The following is a 22,096-nucleotide window of genomic DNA, read 5'->3' as shown; positions in this document are numbered from 1 at the left end:
CTAATGTAATAGCTGCCCTGTGGCCTATAATAATAAGATATTAATACTATAGCATCTAAAACTGAAAGAACAGCTGCCTTATGGCCTTTAGTACTCATATGATATCCATATTATAGCATATAAAACTCATGTGATAGCTGCCTGTGGCATTTAATGCTGACATGGTATCCATATAAGAACATCAAAAACTGATAGATTTGCTGTGGGTTTAATATTAACATGATATCCATACGGTAGCCTCTAAAACTGAAATAATAGCTGTCTTGTGTCCTTTTAATACTAATCCAGTATTTAAACTGTAGCATCTAAAACTGATATAATAGGTACTCTGTGGCCTTCATTACTAATACAACTATAATTATAGCATCAAAATTTAATATAATAGCTGCCCTGTGGCATTTAATACTAACATGATATTCATATTGTAGCATATAAAACTGATGTAAGTGCTGTGCTGTGGCCTTTTATACTAATTTGATATCCATAGTGTGGCACTAACATGAATATAATGGCTGTTCAGTTGCCTTCAATACTAATACAGTATCAATACCGTGGCAGCTGGAACTAATAAAATATCTGCCCTATAGCCTTAAAGACTATTATGTTATCTATATTACAGCTTCTATAGCTAATATATTGTTTGTTCTTTGATCTGTAATATTAATATGATATCCATATTACAGCTTCTAAAACCAATATAAAAATGGCCTGTTGCCATCTAACCCTAATATGAATATGATATCCATACTTTAACCATAAAACTAAAATAACAACTGCCCTGTAGCATTTAATATTAATATAATATGCATTATTTGGCCTACAAAACTAACATAGTAGCAGCCATGTGGCCTTTAATATTAATATAATACATACACTGTGGCCTATAATCTAATATAATGGCTTTCTCATGGCCTTTAGTACTAACACGATATTCATACCATAGTATCCACAACTAATATCATAGTTTTCCTACGACATTTACAATTTATATAATATAGGTATTATAGATTTTAAAGCTAATGTAACAAGTACCCTGCGACCTTTAATTTTAATATAATATCTATACTATAGTATCTAATACTAATATGATAGCTGCCCTATGATCTTTAATATCAGCATGATATCTATACAATAGCATTAAAATTGATATACTAGTCCTCTGTGGCTTTTAACATTAATTTAGCATCTTTAGTAGAGTGTCTAATACTGACATTATAGCTGCTCTGTGAACTTTCATGTTAATATAATGTAGATACTATAGCAACTAAAACTAATTAAATCACTGACCTCTTTTCTTTATTATTAACATAATATCCAAATACATTTTCTATGGCCTTTAACATTAATATGATATCCACAGCGTGGCCTCCAGAACCAATGAAATTGCCTCAATGTTGCTTTCATGCTAATATGATGCCCATAAAATAGCATCTACAACTAATGCAATAGCTGCACTGAGGCCTTGGCATGAATTTGATATTAATACCATGGCATCTGAAATGAATATAATACTTGATATGTGGCAAGTAATAATAATATAATATTTATTACATAGTATCTAAAGCTAATATAATAGTTAATTCTGTGTCCTTTAATATTACTTTGATATCCTGCTAGAATATCTAAAACTAAATGATAGCTGAGCTTTTTCTTTTATTTGTACTATTCATAGTGTAGCATCCAATACTAATATATTAATAATCATGGAACATTTTTATTTAGTACCTAAAATTAATATAATATCTGTACTGTGGATTTTAAAGCTAATAGGATATTAGTATCATAAATAGGTATTATAGCATCAAAAACTAATATGCATACTGTATCATCTAAATCTGACAAAATATTTGTCCAATGGCCTTTAATAGTAATATAATATCCATACTAGAGCATATACAACTTATGTAATACTGCCTTGTGCCTTGTTACTATATCCATAGCACAGTATCCAAACCTGATATCATAGCTGCACTGTGGCTTTTAACTCTAATATAATATCCATACATAGCATCGAAAATGAATGTAGTAGCTGATTTGTGGCCTTATTATTAATTTGATATCCATAGTGAAGCATGTAATACCATTATAATAGTTGTCTTATTGCCTTAATACTAACATATTTTCCACACGTAGCACATAAAACTAATAAAATAGCTATGCAGTGGTGCTAAAGACTAATCTGATGTCCATAGTGTAGAATCTGTTACTAATAGATTTGATGCCCTCTCGCCTTTAATATTATTATAATGTCTATACTATACTTTCTACAATTTATACAATAGCTTCTCTGTCACTTTTTATGTTACAGGAATATCCATAGTATTGCAACTAAAACTAATTTTATATCTTCCCTGTGGCCTTTAGTACTAATATTTTATCCACACTATAGCACTGAAAGTTAATATAATAGCTGTACTGTGGACTTCAATATGAAAGCCATTCTTTAATCTCTAAAACTAATATAACAATTGACCTGAGACCTTTAATATTAACATAATACTCATACTTTTGCTCTAAAACTAATATAATAGCTGCCACATGGCTTTAATGTTAATATAATATTCATACTGTTGCTTATAAACTAATATAATGGCTGCTTTTAATACTAATGTGATATACATAGTATAGAATAAAAAAAATTGTAGCTGCCTGTGGCCTTTAATACTAACATAATATCCATACTTTTGGCCTCTAAAACTTACATAGTATCTGCCATGTAGCTTTTAATATTAATAGAATATACAAACTGTGACATATAAACTTACATAATGGCTGCCCTGTGGCCTTTGATACTAACATGACTTCTACATGTTATATGCAAGACTTACAAAAAAGAGCCCTCTTGTTTTAGTCAGCTTTTTTCACTGCTGTAACCAAAATCACAATTGTAGAAGAGGAAGGATTCATTTGGAGGCTCACAATTTCAGAGTTCTCAGTCCACAGACAGCTGGAACCATTTCTTGTCTTTCAGGATGAGGCAGGACATCATGGTCGAAGAGTGTGGTGGAGAAAAGCAGCTCTCATGATGATCAGAAATCAGAGACAGAGAAAGAGATCTCCACTTGCTAGATACAAATATATCCCCAAAGACATGTTTCCAATGCCCCAAGTTCTCCAGCAACACCTCACTGGCCTTCAGTTACCACTCAATCAATCCCATCAGGTGATTAATTTAAGACTCTTACAACCCAATCTCTGAAACTTCTTGCATTGTTTTATACATGAATAATTAATTCATTCCTAAGATTCCCCATAGTTTCAACAGTTCCAATATTGCTCAAAGTTCAAGTTTAAAGTTAAGGCAATATTGCATTTTGAGCTCCCATAAAATTAAAAGAAATTTACAAGTATCCAATATATAATGGTACAGAGCTAACATTTTCATTCAGAAAAATAGGGGCATAGAAAGAAGGGATAAGAACAAAGACTGAAATCCAGCTGGGAAAACAAGTTCTGTAGTTTTGTGACTGGCATCTGGAGCTCATAGCACCATGATGTTTTCTCCAAAGTACTTGTGTAGATCTCCCCCTGTGGCCTTGTGGTTTGTAGCCAAGTGGCTTTCTGTTGGCTTGTCTCTGCTTGATTCCTGCAGCTTTCTTAGGATGGTGTCCCACATTACTGGCATTTCTTAATCTTGGGGGTCTCACACCTCCACACTTTGCCCTCTCAGGGGCTGCCTGCATGGACTCCAACCCTGGTGCACTTTGCCTGGTCTTCCAGGCCTTCCTTTGAAATCCTGGTGGAAATCTCTATGACCCCCTAACTTTAGCATCCTGCATTCCTGCAGAACCAGCACCACGTTGTTGGTGCCAATTCAAAGCAATAAGTGGTAAAGCCTTCAGGAACCTTGGATGCAACAGCCTCAGAGTGTCTGGTGGAAGCATGTTGAAAAAACTTTCTAGGCCTCCTTGTGCAAGAAGGATTCCCCAGGGCTGAGGATGTGGCTCAAGCGGTATCATGCTAGCCTGGCGTGCTGCCCATGTTCGATCCTAAGCACCACATACTAACAAAGATATTGTGTCTGCCGAAAACTAAAAAATAAATATTAAAATTCTCTCTCCCTCTCTCTCTCTCTCTTTAAAAAAAAAAAAGAAGGATTCCCCATTGATCTCCAAGAGAATTTTCACTTTTACTCCCTTGGACCTGAGTTGGGTGTGGTCTTGCTAGCTCCTGAGATGCCCTCAAGCCATCTTATTTATTGTCTCTGGGCAAAGTCTTTAGCATTTCATTAGTAATGATAAAGTCTTTAAAAACTGCAACTTCCTTGGTCCCAGTTTTATTTCCATCTTTCAAGTTCATGTTTTTCAAATTTGTTCTGCTTTCTGCTTCTGAATGTCAAAATGACTTGGCTAAAAGCCACCAACAATACCCATGCCACTTCCTGAATTCTGTGCTACCTAGACATTTCTTCTGCCAGGTTAAGATGGGTATCACTTTTAAAATAAGCCTCACAGAAAGTCTCAGTATATAAGCAAAATGCAGATAACTTCTCAGCCAGAACATATCATTAATGGCCTCTAGTCTACTTACCAATAGTATCCTCCTCTGAGCCCTCTCAAGCCCTGCCTTCACTGTTCTTGGTCCCATTGGCATTCTGGTCTTCTGAGCTCCCACAAGAATTGGCCACTAAGTTCTGCTTACAACAGTTTAAACCATTTTCAGCTTGCACTGTTGAGCATCTCAAAATTTCTTGCACCAATTTCAAAAGAGCTCCAAAAGTTTCTGAACCATATGGTGAGGTTAGTCACAGCAGTGACTCTTCTTCTTGGTACTAATTTACTTTATTCAGATTCTCCACTGCACTGACTAAAAGACCCAAACAGCAAAGTTATAGAGTAAGGAAGGTGATTTGAGGGCTTATGGTTTCAGAGGTCTCAATCTATTGCTGGTTTCATTCCTTGGAGCTCAAGGTGAAACAGAACATCATGGTGAAAGAGTGCAGTAGAGGGAAGCAGCTCTCATGATGATCAGGAAGGAGATATCTAGCTAGCTCACTAGCTCGATAGATCTACACTTGCTGGATACAAATATATATATGTCAAAGGCTTACCCCAAAAGCCCCATCTCCTCCAGTCACACCCCACTTGCCTCCAGTCACCACTCAATTAATCCAATCAGGAGATTGATTTACTGATTGAGTTAAGGCTCTTATAGCCCCATAATTTCTTCTCTGAACCTTCTTTCATTGTCTCAAACATGAACTTTGGGAGACACCTCACATCCAAATCATAACACCTGTGGTGATTATAATTAATATATTATCTTATTATAGATTCTAAAACTAATATAAGGGCTGTCCTATGGCCTTTAATACTAACATGATTTCTATTCTATACAGTCCACCACTAATATAATAGCTACCCTGTGGCCTTTAATAATAATATAATACCCATACTATATAGTTACTATTATAGCTTCTAAAACTAATAAAATTTCTGCCCTATGCCCTTTAATGCTAATATGATCTCCATATTATACAGTTTAAAACTATTGTAATAACTGCCCTGTGATATTGAATACTAAAATAATATTTGTAGTATACCATCTAAAATAATAAAATTAATAAAATATGACTAATTTCCCTTATCTAATGACATCCATATAAATATGGATGTCATATATATATATATATATATATATATATATATATATATATTTATCTCCTGTGGACATTAATAACAATGTAATGTCTATACTATAGCATTTAAAACACGTAGTTACCATGTAGATTTTGATACTAATATTCATAATACACTATTTGAAATAAATATAATAGCTATGCTTTGGCATATATATATATATATATATATATATATATATATATATATATAAATATAACAAAGTGACTCTCCTGTGGTCTTTAATAACAATGTAATATCTGTAGTATAGCATCTAAAACAGAAGAGCTCTTCTATGGCCTTTAGTACTGCTATAATATGCATTCTAAAGATAATAGAATAACTGTATTTTGGCCTATACTATTCTAAATATATCCATAGCACAGCCTCTAAAACTAGTATAATAACTGCCCTATGGCTTTTAATGCTAATATCATGTGCATACTATTGCATGTAAAGCTAATATAATAGCTGCAGTTTTGCCTTCATTATCAATGTAATATCAATACTATAGCATATTAAACAAATATAGTACCTACCATGTGGCATTATTATTATTAATGTGATAACTATAGTGTAGCATCTGATTCTAATATAATGGCCGATTTGTGTACTTTAATATTAATAAACTATCACTAATACAGCACTTAAATAAATATACTGGCTGCCCTGCAGCCTTTAATGTTGATGTGATATCCACGCTACAGCATCATATACTAATATATTAACTTTCTTGTAATCTTTCATACTAGTGATATCCAACATATAATATCTAAAATATAATAACTCCATGTGGTTTTAAAAAATACTATAGTATCTATAATATAGAATTTAAAATTTATATAATAGTTGCCATGTGACCTGTATATTTATATGATATCCAAACTATAACATCTTATACCAAATTAATAGCGCCTTGTAGTCTTTTACAGTAATATGATATTCATACGATAGCCTCTCAATCTTACAGAATAGCTCTCCTGTGGCCTTTAATACCAATGAATACATACTGTCTTACATAATCTAACTTAATAATAATAATCTAATATATATTCCCTGAGTCCTTTAACATTAAAGTAATATCCATATATATCACTACTGTGATATCCATATTATAGACTCTAAAACTGATACAATAGCTGCCCTGTGACCTTTAATATTGATGTACTAACCACACTATAGAATTGTGTACTAATATATTAGCTGCCTACAGTTTTTTATAATAGTATATCTATTCTATCACTTCTCAAGCTAATAATAGATGCCCTGCATTTCTTAATATAAATGTAATAATTATATGGCACCATCTCTAGGTAATATAATAGGTGCCTTGTGACCTTAAATATTAATATCATAATAATTAATATAATATTAATGTTATATTAATACATGTCCTGTGCCCTTAGTAATAATCACATATGATCTGACACTAGTACACTAGATATCTTATGGCCTTTAATATAATATGCTATCCATAGTATAGCATCTAAACCTAATATAATAGCTTTCTGGGTTCTTTAATATTAATATAATAAGCATATCATACTCTTAGTTTTGAATAATAATAGTTGCTCTGTTCCTTTAATACTAAAATAATGTCTACATGATAGCATCTAAAATAACAACTATGTGTTGGCCTTCATATCAATATAATATTCATAATATAGAGCCAAAAACTAATATGATGGCTTTATTATGGACTTTAATACTTATATCCATATAATAGCATCTGAAAGTGATGCAATATCTTCTCTGTGGCCTTCAATACTAATGGTATGCATAGTGCAGTAAATAAAACTAACATAATGTCTGCCTTTACTGGACTTTACCACTAAGATAATATACAAATTATAACATCTAAAACTAATATGATAGTTACCCTGTAGACTTTGATACTAATATTCATAATACACTATTTGAAATAAATATAATAGCTGTGCTTTGGTCTTTAATATGATATAATATTTGTACTATAGCATCTAAAACTCATATAATATCTGCCCTGAGTCTTTAATACTATTATGAAATTCATAAGGCAGCATCTAATATTAATATAAAAGTTGCTTTTGTATCTGTTATTAGTAGTAAAATATCCATGCTATATCATCCAAAATGTAATAATTTCCCTGTAGGCTTTTTTAGTAAAATGATATCCATACTCTAGCATCTGAAGCTAATATAATAGCTGCCCTCTGCTAATTAGAAATAATGTAGTATTGATATTATTGCATCTTAAATTGATGTAATAGATATTCTGGACATTTAACATTAATACAATATTTATGCTAGAAACTAAAACTAATATAAAATGTAACCCATGGTCTTTAGTTTAACATAATATCCACTCTAAAGCATCTTAAACTAATGTAATATGTCTTTGATCTTAAATACTAATGTGATATTCATATTATAGCATTTGATACTAATATAATAGCTTCTCTTTGTCCTTTAATATTAAAATAGCATTTATACTATGCCATCTTTTTAAAAAATTTAGTTATAGTTGGACATAATGTTTTTATTTTATTTTTACGTGGTGTTGAGGATCAAACCCAGTGCCTCATGCATGTTAGGCAATTGTTCTACCTCTGAGCCACAACCCAAGCCTTATACTATGCCATCTTAAAATCATATAATATCTGTCCTGTGGCCTTGATTATTATATTAATGTAAGTCCATACTACAGTATCTAAAACTATTATAATAGCTGCCCTGTGGCATTTAATATCAAAAGGAAATCCCTTACTGAGTCCTCTAAAACTTGCTTAATAGCTTTTTTATGTCTTTTGTAACTAATATAATATCTACCCTGTAGCATCTAAAACTAAAAGGACAGCTGCATTGTAGCTTTTTATATTTATATACTATCCATAGCAGCATCTAAAATTGATATAATAGCTATGGTGTATCTTTTAATATTAACATGATTTTTCACATTATAACATCAAAAACGATAGAGCTATCCTGAGGTCTTTAATACTAACATGAGATCCATATTTTAGCATCTAAAACTGATGTAATAGTTGCTCTGTGGCCTTTAATATTAATATGATGTCCCTACCGAGTCCTCTAAAACTCATTAGCTAGTTTCCCTATGTCTTTTGTTACTAACATAATATCCATCCTATGGAATCTCAAACTAAAACAATAGTTGCCTTGTGGCCTTTTATATTAATGTAATACCTAAAATTGATAAGATATCTGCCCTCTGGCCTTAAAAACTGATATCATATAGAAGCTATAGACACTAACATTATTATAACTGCTGCCTTGTGGTCTCTAAAACCAAATGATGTCCACACTATAACATCTATAACTAATATAATATCTGGTATATGTCCTTTAATACTATGGAAATATTCATGCTCTAGCATCCTAAAGTAATAGCTTCCCTATGGCTTTCAGCACTAATATAATATCTATACTATTTTATCTAAAGTTAATATATATATATATATATATCACATGTAATACTAATAAAATATCCAAGTTGTGGTCTTTATAGTACTATAATATTCATAATATAGCATCTAAAATAAATATAATAGCTGCCTTGTGACCTTTTATATTAATTAATATCCATATTATAGCATCCTAAGCTAATATGATGTATATCCTGTAGCCTTTAACACTAGTGTACTATTCACATATTAGTACCTAAAACTGATGAAATAACTGCCCTTTCGCCTGTAACATCGATGTAATATTCATACTTTGCTATCTCAAGTTAATGTAATAGCTGACATGTGGCCTCCCATATTTATATTATGTCCATAGAATAGCATATAAACTAATATGATAGCTGACATCTGGCCTTTGAGTTAATGTAATATCAATAAAATGACATCTTAAACTAATATAATGGGTAAACTTTGGTCCTTAATACTAATAGATGTTATAACATGCATACTACAGAATCATATACTAATATTTTATCTGCCCTTTGGCCTTTAGTTTTAATATAATATCCATAGTATAGCATTTGAAACTAATTTCATAACTATTCTATGGACTTTGATATTAATATTATATTTGTGTTTTGTCATTATAAACTAATATAATAGCTGCATTATGATCTATAATATAAGTGTAATACCTATATTAAATCCTGTTAAAACTGGCATAATAGCTGCTCTGTGGCCCTTAACACTGATAAAATATCTAAATTATAGTATCTTAAATTAATGTAATAGCTGTAATGTGGCCCTAAATACTAATGTGATATACATACTATAGCATCTAAAACTAATATAATTGCTGCCCTGTAGTGTTTAATACTAATATGATATGTATATTATAGCCTCTAAAACCAATGCAATAGATGTAGTGTGACTTTTAATATTAATATACCATTCTTTCTATGACCTGTATATATTTCTATGACCAATATAATAATTTCCTGGTCAATTTTCATATTTATTTATTTTCCATTGTATAGCATGTAAAACACATAAATAGATGCCCTGTGGCATTTAATATGAACATTATATCCATACTTTTGCACTTTAAACTAATATAATATCTGATTTATGGCTAATAACTAATATGATATTTCTATAATCTTATCTAAAATTAATATATTAACTGCCCTGTTGACTTTAATACTAATGTGGTATTCATACTCAAGCAACTAAAAGTGGTATAATTTTTACCTTTGGCCTTTAATACTAATATGGTATCTATATTAGAACATCTAAATTTGATCAAATGGCTGTAATACCATTAACCAATTCTGCTTCTTAACATGTTGACATATAACATTAGAGAAGCACACCAAAGCAAGCATATAAAACAAGATTTATTTAAAAATGGGTAACAGACTTCTCCTTAGAGGGAGAAAGGGGCCATAGCTGGTATCCTGGAATCCCAAGAGCCTTTTTTTTTCATTTTATTTTTTTTTAATTTGTTTTAATTAGTTACACATGACAATATAATGATCTTGACATATCATACATTTGAATCAGATGGGGTATAATTTCTCATTTTTCTGAGTGTACAGGTTGCTGAATCCCATTTGTCATGCAGTCAAATATATACATACAGCAATAATAATGTCTATTTTATTCTGCTACCCTTTCTTGCCCCCCTCGCCTCTCATCACTTCTCTCTACCCAATCTAATGTGACACAGTTCTTTTTTTTTCTTTTTCCTCACCTGTAATGATGAGGGTCTCCTTCCATCTTCATGCAATTTCCCTTCTCCCTCCCTTTCCCTCCCACCTCTCTATTACCAAGAGCCTTTTTTATATGTCTTAGGCTTCTTTTGTTCTTTTGCTGTCTTCCCTTTATCTCTTTCCTTCTTGCATACATGACTAGGCCCAGGAGATGCTCAGTGGGATGGCCAAAAGGTGAGAAGCAGATAGGCTGGAGGGGCCAAAATGGAGCATTTGGACAGGAAAAGGGCCCAGGCTGAATTAACTAGCAACTTTTACAACTCCCTATAGGGAAGGACAATTCCTGGGCAGGTTACCTTAGCAACAAGTTGGAGCAGGGGCAAATTATATTGATCAGGGTGGAGGAAGGGCTCTGAAGGCATTAGCAATTCAATCCCTCTCCAACATCTGGGACCAACTGTAATTGGACTCCTTGATCTGATCTGACTCAATCTACCTATCTTTACTGACTGCCTGACTAATTTTGTGTTCAGCTGTACTTTGACCTTTGATATGAATATGATAGCCATACTATATTATTCAGGGCTAATATAATAATTGTACTGTGACATTTATAATTAATATCATTATTATAGATTTAAAACCAATATAACATTCCTGTGACATTTAATTTTAATAAAAAATTTATGCTATAGCATCCTACACTATTATTATATCTCCTCTGTGATATTTTTGATTAATATAATATCAGCATAATAGATTTTAAAACTAATATTATAGGTACTCTTTAATTTTAATATAATATCCATACTTTAGCATCTAAAAGTAATATAATAGCTGACCTTTAATATTAACATGATATCTGTACAATAGCATTGAAAAATCAATATATCAGTGCCCTTCATCTTTTACTGTTAATATAACATCATTAATACAGTATCTAATGCAGATATACTACTACCTTGTGTCCTTAAATGTTAATATTATATAGATATTGTAGCAACTAAAATTAATACAATAACTTTTCTATTTCCTTTATTATTAGTAATATCAATAGTGTAGCCTGAAAAAGTAATACATATCCTGTGGCCTTTAACATTAATGTAATGTACTGTGGCCTCTGAAACTAGTAATAGCTTAAATGTTGTATTTCATGCTAATACGATGTCTATAATATAGAATCTAAAACTAATAGCTTTCCTGTTGCCTTTAAAATATTATAATATTCATAGCATGGCATCTCAAATTAAATAAATAGCTGGGTGTAGAGACACACACCTGTCATCTCAGTGACTTGGGAGGCTAAGGCAGAAGCATCACAAATTCAAAGCCCTATATACATATATATATATATATATAATATATATAATACATGCCCTATGGCCTTTAATGTAGTGCAATATGCATCCTATAACATCTAAAACTAATATAAAATGTGTCCTGAATTCTTTAATGTAATATACATATTAAAGCATTTTAAAGTCATGTAATATGTGTCCTATGGCTTTTATTACTAAAATGAGATCCATTTTTAGCATCTATTCTAATATAATAGATTCTTTGAGGCCTTAAACACTAATATGATATCAATACTATAGCTCTAAAGCTAATGTTATAGCTGCTCTGTGGCACTTAACATCAATGTAATATTAATACTGTAATCTGTTAAACTCATAATAGTGGTTATGTGGCATTTATTTTTAATATGATATACATAACATAGCATCTAAAATGAATATAATAGCTGCACTGCAGCATTTAGTATAGTATCCACATGATTTCACTTAAAACTGATATAATTACTGCCCTGTTAAAATAGAGTTTTTTCCTTCTACTGGCAGAGGGGTCTGAACAAGCTCCAGCCCTCTGCAGCTGAGAAGTGTTGCAGCTCTAATGGTGGGCCATACCCTCCAGTGACACAGCAGACCCTAGCAGCTCACTGGTAGTTTCTTCTTCTTTCTGAGTTCTTGTCTTGTGAATTTGAAGAATAAAATCCACAGATCAGGATGTGTGAGTGTGAGAATAGGATTTATTCACATGAGCATAGAAACAGGACTCCCCACAGTATGAGCAGTGCAAGAGTAGCCCTGAAAAGGGTTGCCCTCTGATTGTGCCAGTCTAGGTTTATACAGCACTTGGGTCCATACTATTGGTCCAAACTTATGCTAATCAGCATTTGAAAAAAGTACCAATGCTGTTGGTCCAAACTTTATGCTAATTAGGGTTTGGAAATGCACTAACACTATTTGTTAGTGCTGAATTTCATTCAGATTTGTCCTTCTTCCTTTATCTCCCTGCTCCTCTGGAATGACAGGTCAGTGTCATCTTGGGATGGCAGGTCAGTGCACCATGGCCTGCTGTGGCAGTGATCCACCCCACCTCAGAACCCCAATGCCAGCTTGGCAGACTCTTTGAGGCTGTGGCCCATGCTTGGCACCTGTGTTCCAGCTTGCCCAGGTTGTTGTTCCTCTGCTTTGCTCTGCTGCTTGGCTGCTGCTTCTCAACAGAGACCAGTGCGCCAGCTGCATGGCTTGGCAGCTGGGAAGCTGTGTCACTGGCCTGTAACACTAATAGGATATCTATACTGTAACATACACACTTAATATAGCAATTGCTCTGCAGCCTTAAATATTAATATAATATCAGTGCTGTGGCCTTCAAATCTGAAATAACAATGGCCCTGAGGCTGTTTAATTCTAATATGATATCCAAATTATAGCATCTAAAACTAAAATAATATTTGGCTTGTGGTCTCTAATACTAATAAGATTTTTATGCTATCTAATCTAAAATTACTATAATAGCTACCCTGTGGCCTTTAATATTATTATAATATTTATACTATAGCATCTAAAAGTAATTTAATAATTGCCTTGTGACCTTTATTATTAATGTAACATCATACCAACACATCTTAAACTGATATAATAGCTGCCTTTTGGCTTTTAATTTTAATCTGATATACATATTATGGCACCTAAAATTAATAACATATGTCCCCTGTGGCCTTTGATATTTATATAATATCCATACTCTAGCCTCAAATCCTAATATAATAGTTTAAAATATTCATACTGTGACCTCTAAAATATAAGAATAGTCACTGTGGTCTTTATTACTGATATGATATTTATGTTAGAGCCTGGAAATGTAATAATAGATGTGATCTTTAATATTAATATGATTTCTAGACTATAGAATTAAAAATTGGTATAAGAGCTGCACTGAGATATTTAATACAAATATGATGATATCCATAGTCCATATTTAAAACTAATGTAATGTTGCTCTGTGGTCTTAATATTAATGTGACATCCCTACTATGTACTCTAAAACTAGTGTAATAGCTTCCCTGTATCCTTTATTACTAATGTAATATCCATTTTATAGCATCTAAAAGAATAGCTGCCCTGTAGCCATTTATATTAATATAATAGCCAAAATATAACATCTTGAACTGATATAATATTTGTCCTATGGCGTTTAATAATAAAACTAAAATAATGTATGTCCTGTGCCCTTTAATATTGACATGTTATTTGTATTATGGCATCCAACACTAATATAATGGTTGCCTTGTGGCATTTATAATTGATATAATATCAGTAATATGGATTCTAGACAAGTACAGTGGTGTATGCCTCTAATCCCAGCCACTCAGGAGGCTGAGGCAGGAGAATCATGAGTTCAAGCCAGCGAGAGCAACTTAGTGAGGCACTTAGCAACTCAGCAAGACCTCATTTCTAAATAAAATATAAAAAAAGAGCTGGGGATTTCGCTCAGTAGCTGATCTGTGATGTTTAACTAACATGACATCCAGATTGATAGCATTGAAAACTGATATATTAATTCCCTGTGGCCTTTAATATTAATATAACATTATTAGTATAACATCTAATACTAATACAATAGCTGTCCTATGGCATTTAATAATACTATGATATCATACTATAGCTTCCAAAACTAAAATAATAGCTGAACTTTTTTTGGCCTTCATTACTGATGTAATATACATGGCATTTTACATTAATTTAGTAACTACCCTATGACCTTCAGTGTTAATTTAATAATAACTATACTATAGTGTCTAACACTAGTATAAAGCTTCCCTTTAACCCAAAAATAATCCATATTATAATGTGTAAAACTAATACTTCTGGCCTTTAATACTAATATGAATTCCATACTGTACTATCTAATAATAATATAAGAGTTGTTCTGTGGTGTTAATACTCAAAATCTATAGTTTTGTATCTTAAAACTAATAACTTCCCTGTGGTCTTTAACAGTAACATAATATCCATAATGTATTTCTGATTCTCATGTAATGGCTATCCTGTGTCCTTGAACATTACTATAATATCCATATTATTGCATCTGAGACAGCTGACTATGGACTTCATTTCTAATAAAATAGTCATCTATATCATCTAAAATTAATACAATAGCAGCCCTGTGCCTTTACTAGTAACACTTCTGCATCTAAAACTAATGTAATAGGTGCCCTATGACCTTAAATATTAATGTGATATCCATGCTAGAGCCTCTGAAACTGATATAATAGTTGCCTTGTGACCTTTAATATTTATATCAATACTGTAGCTTCTAAAACTAAAAAAAAAAGATAATAGCTGCACTCTGGTGACTATAATTAATATATTTCCTATATTATAGATTCTAAAACTAATACAGTTTGTGAGCTGTAGCCTTAAACACTAATATAATATCCATACTGTACAATCTACAACTAATATGATATTGCTTTGAGGATTTTAATTTTAATATAATATCCATACTATAGCCTCTAAAACAAATATAATAGCTGCCCTATGACATTTAATAGTAACATGCTATCCATAGAGTAGCAAAAAGAAAACTGATATATTAATGTCCTGTGTCTTTTATACTGATGTAACATCTTTAATATAGCATCTAATACTAATGTAATAACTGTCCTCTGGCCTTTAATATTAATATGATGTAGATATTATAGTAACAAAATTTAATATAACTGCCTGTTATTATTAAAACAATATCCCTACTGTGACGTATAAAACAGGCCTCTCAACTCCCGTGTTTTCCTTCACCAATTGTTCTCATTTTTTGTATATTCCTCTACCACCTCCTTTCTCATCTCCCTGTGTATTATATTAACAATATCTATCCTGAAGGCTCTAAAATTAATATAATATTCATAGTGTAGCCTCCAGAACCAATGTAATTGCTTTAATTTCAATTTTCATGCTAACATGATATCCACATATAGCATCTAAAACTGATATAATAGCTGAACTTTGGCCTTTAAAACTATTATAATATCATAGCATGATATATTTTTAATTTATTTTTTAGTTGTAGTTGGACACAATACCTTTATTTTATTTATTTATTTTTATGTGGTGCTAAGGATTAAACCCAGGGCCTTGCACGTGCTAGGCAAGCGTTCAACCACTGTGCCACAATTCTAGCCCCATAGCATGAGATATCTTAAATAAATAGGTGCCTTTAATACTGATGAGTAATCAGATTACAACAATTACTAATTGGGCATTATGTAAAATTGTGGATGTATAACCGACGTGATTCTGCAATCTGCATTTGGGGTAAAATTGGGAGTTCATAACCCACTTCAATCTAATGTATGAAATATGATATGTCAAGAGCTTTGTAATGTTGTGAACAACCAATAAAAAAAAATAAGAAATTAAAAAAAATACAAGTTGAAATCAAATAAATTAACATTTTTCAAAAAAATAAAATAATACTGATGAGATCTCAAAACTATAGCATCTGAAACTAATATAATACTTGCCCTGGGACAATTAAAACTAATATGATATTTATACTATAGCATTCAAATAAAATAGAATAGCCAGCCAGTGGACCTTAATGTTATTGTGACATCCATAGACAACATCTAAAATTAATATTTTAATAAACTAAAACCTGTGCTTTGTAATTCAAATGTAGTCTCTGTACTATAGCCTCTAAAATTAATATGATAACTGTACTGTGGCCTTTAGTTGTAACAAAAATCCATAATACAGCATCAGAAACTGATATTATAGTGGCACTATGGCCTTACATACTAATGTAATATCTATACTGTGGACTCTAAAACTAATATAATAGCTTCCTGTGGCCTTCAATACTAACCTGTTATGCTCTCTGGTTCTTAAAATATTATAATAGTTGTCCTGTGGTCTTTAATACTAATAATATACATAGTTCAAAATTTAAAACTAATAAAATAGGTGAACTGTGATCTTTAATAATAACATAATATCCCTAATTTAGCATCTAAAACTTATATAATATGTGCCCTGTGTCTTTTTAATTTTTTTTTAGTTGTAGGTGGACATAATACCTTTATTTTATTTATTTACATATTTACTTATTTATTTTTACGTGGTGTTGAGGATCAAACCCAAGACCTCACATGTGCTAAGTGCTGTATTGCTGAGCCATAACCCCAGCCCATATTGTTTATTTTTATGTGGTGCTGAGGATCAAACCAAATGCCTCAAACATGCTAGGCAAGCACTCTACACCAAGCCACAACCCCAGCCTACCCTGTGGACTTTTAAAAATATTTTAAAAAGTTATAGATGGACACAATACCTGTATTTAATTATTTATTTTAATGTGGTACTGAGGATCAAATCCATTTCCTTATGCATGCCAGGCAAGTGCTCTACCACTGAGTCACAACCCCAGCCCCTGCCCCATGGCCTTTAATATTAATATGATATAAAAATTATGGTCCCTGATATTAATATAAATGTTATCCTCTGGCCTTCCAATACAGATATTATATTTATCCTATGGCTCTCCTCTTTTTATATTAATATAATAACCTTGTGATAGCATGAAATCTAATATAATAGCTTCCGTATAAATTTCACTATTAATATGTCATCCATATTATGACCTCTAAATCTAATATGATAGCTGTCCTGTGGCCTTTGTTACTGATATGATCTCCATATTTATGGCATGGAAATCTGATAAAATAGCTGCTCTATGGCATTTACTATTAATGTGATTTTCATATTATTGCATCAAAAACAGATATTAGAAGCATTAGAGGCTTTTAATACTAATATGATATCTAAACTATAGTATCTAAAATGAATATAGTAGCTGAGCTGTGACCTTTAAATCTAATGTGATATCCATATTATGGCATCTAAAACTAATACAATAGCTCTCCTTAGCTTTTAATACTAATATGATATCTATGTTATGGCCTCTAAAACCAATATAATAGACATGACCTTTAATATGAATGTGCTACCTTTTCTACAGGCTGTGAAACCAATATAATAACTCTCTGGTGGATTTTAATATTTAATATACATGATATAGAATCTAAAAGGGATAAACAGATGCTCTGTGGACTTTAATATTAGCATGATATTTATATTATAGTACATTAATCTAGTAAAATATCTGCTTTGAAGCCATTAAACTAATGATATTCATGCTGTACTATTGAAATTAATATATCAATTGCCATGTTGACTTTAATACTAATATGTTATGCATACTTAAACATCTAAAAGTGACATAATTGTTGACCTGGGCATTTAATAATAATATGATATCCATGCTAGAACTTCTAAAACTGATATAATGGCTTCCCCGAGATCTTTAAAACTAATAAAATATTCATCCTAATATAAGAGCTGCCCTGTGGCCTTTAATAATATAATATATAATACTAATATGATACTAATATTATGTCATCTTAAACTGATAAAATGTCTGCCCTGTGACCTTTAATATTAATATAGTATCATACTGTAGAATCTGAATTATGTAATGGCTGTACTGGGGTTTCAATACTAAATAATATACATACTGCAGCACCTAAAACAAATAGTTGCCATGATGCCTTTAATACTGATATGATATCATATTAGTATAACATCTAAAACTGCTTAGTGTAGCATCTAAAACTGATATAATAGCTGCCCTGTAGCCTTGAATACAAATAAGATATGCATACTCTATTATCTAAAATGGATATAATATCTCCCCTGTGGTCTTAATACTAATATAATATAATGAAGTAATTGGTACTAGTGTGATTGCCTGTTTGGCATCTAAAACTGATAAGATAGCTGTCCTATGGCTATTAATATTAATAAATTTTGCATAATGTAGCATCTAAATCTGATATTGTAGCTGCCAATACTATTATGATATTCAGAATACTATCTAAAACTAATATAGTATCTAATACTAATGTAACAACTAAACTTTTGCCTTTAATAGTAATGTAGTATATTTACTGTAGCATCTTACACTACTGTAAAAATTTCCTTGAGGTATTTAGTATTAATATATGCATACTGTGGCTGCAGAATAGGTTAGTATAGCTCTCATACAGTCTTTTATATTAGTACAATATCCATACTACAGAATCTACATTAATATAATAGCTGCTCTGTGGCTTCGATATTGAAGTAATATCTATACTATAGTAAGTACAACTAATATAATGACTGTATTGAGGGTTTAATACTATTACTAATATAATAACTTCCCAGTAACCTCTATGACATCCTTAGTATAGCATCTTAAATTGATATAATAGCTACTCTGTGGCCTTTAATATAATATCCATATAATATGATATCTATCATATAGCATTTAAAATGGATATAATATCATCCCTATGGCCTTTAGCCTTAAATTTAATAAAATCTCTATACTATGTAATCTAAAGTAATATAATAGCTGCCCTGTGGACATTGCTACTATTATGATATCCATACTATAGCATCTAAAGTTAAAATAATTTAACAAAATGCCTTTAGTTCTGGGATTTAATAAAGTAATATGATATCCAAACTCAGTATCTAAAATGAGTATAATAGCTTAATACTAATAGGATTTACATAGTATAGCATGTAGAACTAATAAAATAACTAAAGTTTTGGCTTTAATATATTTTTTTGGTAGTAGGAATTGAAACTAGGGGCATTTAACCCCATCCCCTGCCCTTTTTAATTTTTTTTTAAATTTATTTTGACACAGGGTCTTGATAAATTACTTGGGGATTCACTGAGTGGCTGAGACTGGTCTTGAAATTGTAATCCCCCTGCCTCAGCTTCCTAACTCACTGGAATTACAGGCATGTTCCACTGCCTGGCTGGGCTTTAATACTAATATGGTGTGCATACTACAGCACCTATACAAAGTACCATAGGAGCTGCCTGTGACACTATTATTAGTATTATAACTACACTTTGGACTCTTAATGTAATATTATAGCTCTCCTGTGGCCTTTCATATTGATACTATATCCACATACAGCATCTAATATACTAGCTGCCCTATGGCCTTTAATAATATCAACACTGTATCTCCTAAAATTGAAGTGATAGTTTCCCTGTGGCCTTTTAATACTATATAAAATCTATACTACAACATCTAAAATGAATAAAATACCTGCTCTGTGACCTTCAATTTTTTTATGATATCCACACTATAGAATTTAAAACGTATAAAATAGCAGTCCTATGGCCTATAGTTCTGATGTAGTATCTATACTTTATCCTTGTAAATAATATAACAGTTGCATATTGTCTTTAATACCAACATCATATCTATAGTATAAACTCTAAAACTAATACTTAGCTTCCCTGTGACCTTTAATACTAATATAATATCTATACTATAACATATGAAAGAAACATAATGCATGACCTGTGGTTTTTAATATTGATGTAATATCCATCTTATTGCATCTTAAGCTAATATAATAACTGCCCTGTGGTTTTCATATTATTATGATATCCATAGAACAGTACATGTAAAATTAACCTACTAGGTTCCCTTTGGCCTTTAATGTTAATATAATATTCATTCTCTAGCTTCCAAAATTATTAACATAGCTGCATTGTAGCCTTTATAATAAAATGATATCTATTAATTAATAAAATAAAATAATGGCATTTCAAGTTATTATAATAATATAATACTAATGTAATATCCCTATTGTTACTTTAAAAAGTGATATAATTCCTGCTCCATGAGCTTTAATACTAGTATTGAATATGATATCCATACTAGAGCATCAAAAACTGATAAAGTGGCTGCCCTGTGTCCTTTAAGACTAATATAGCATTTAAAATTGATATGACAGCTGCTCTGTGGCCTCTGATATGAATATGATGTCCATTATATAGGATCTAAAACTGATCTAGGGCCAGGTGCAGTGACACATGCCTATAATCCCAGTGGCTCAGGAGGCTGAGACAGGAGGATTGTGAGTTCAAAGCCAGCCTCAGCAAAAGTTGAGGTGCTAAGTAACTCAGTGAGACCCTATCTCTAACTAAAATATAAAATAGGGCAGGGGATGTAGCTCAGTAGTCGAGTTCTCCTGAGTTCAATTTTTGATATAAAAAATATTAAAAAATAAAAAATAAAACTGATATAGTATTTGCCCCGTGGCCTTCACAGCTAATATGATATCTATATTGTTGCATCTAAAAGTAACATAATAGCTGCTCTGTTGTAATTAATACTACTATTATGTCCATCATATAGTATCAAAAACTGATATAGCTACTCTGTGGCCTTTTGTATCAAATGTTAAACATAATATAGCATTGAAAACTGATATAATAGCTGCTCTGTGGTTTTTGGTTCTAATGTGATATCCGTATATAGAAGGGGTCCCTGCAGACGTGGGCCAGGCAGCTGGCAAGCTGTGGACACTCCCACAGAGGTGAGTGCTGGCCCAGGTGACCACTCTCCTGGCTGACCATCTGTTCAGGAAGGCACAGAGACTACGCAGCCAGGGTGGGCAGGAGGGAGACTCCAGTGAGGACCTGGCACCCTGCCCCCTGGCCTGGGGCAGCACCGGCGTCCACTGTTTTTCAAACTTCCTCTCCAGCATTCTGTGTGGCATAAACCAGCACCACATAGACAGTGGACACCAGTGCTTTCCAACATAGACAAGGCGAAGCCCAGTTGCCTCCTGGACTCCAAGCTCCTGAGCAGACAGTGGTGGTCATCAGGAGGATGCCCACTTCCTGGGCCCCTGCTTGGCCTCCCTAAGGTCCCTGCCTGGCCCCTCAGCACCCTGTATCAGAAGCTGCATCTGAGACCAGGTCTCTCCCTCTTCCCAGCCCAGGCATCTCTCTCCAGGATTGACCACTCCGCCAAGACCAACTCCACACAGGCCTCACTCCCAGATGGAGGCTCAAGTCCCAGGTCAGCCCTTCCTGGTCACAGCACTGCCCATCCCTACCCACAGGACAAGCTGCACTCTGCCACTATGACCACAGGGACCCCAGGACAGAGACTCCTGCGCCGTCTGCACCTGCAGGCCATCTGTGTGGGGACCTCC

Source organism: Ictidomys tridecemlineatus, assembly GCF_052094955.1.
Source record: "Ictidomys tridecemlineatus isolate mIctTri1 chromosome 1 unlocalized genomic scaffold, mIctTri1.hap1 SUPER_1_unloc_4, whole genome shotgun sequence".
NCBI lineage: Eukaryota > Metazoa > Chordata > Mammalia > Rodentia > Sciuridae > Ictidomys > Ictidomys tridecemlineatus.
Note: the sequence above shows the minus strand (reverse complement) of the source record.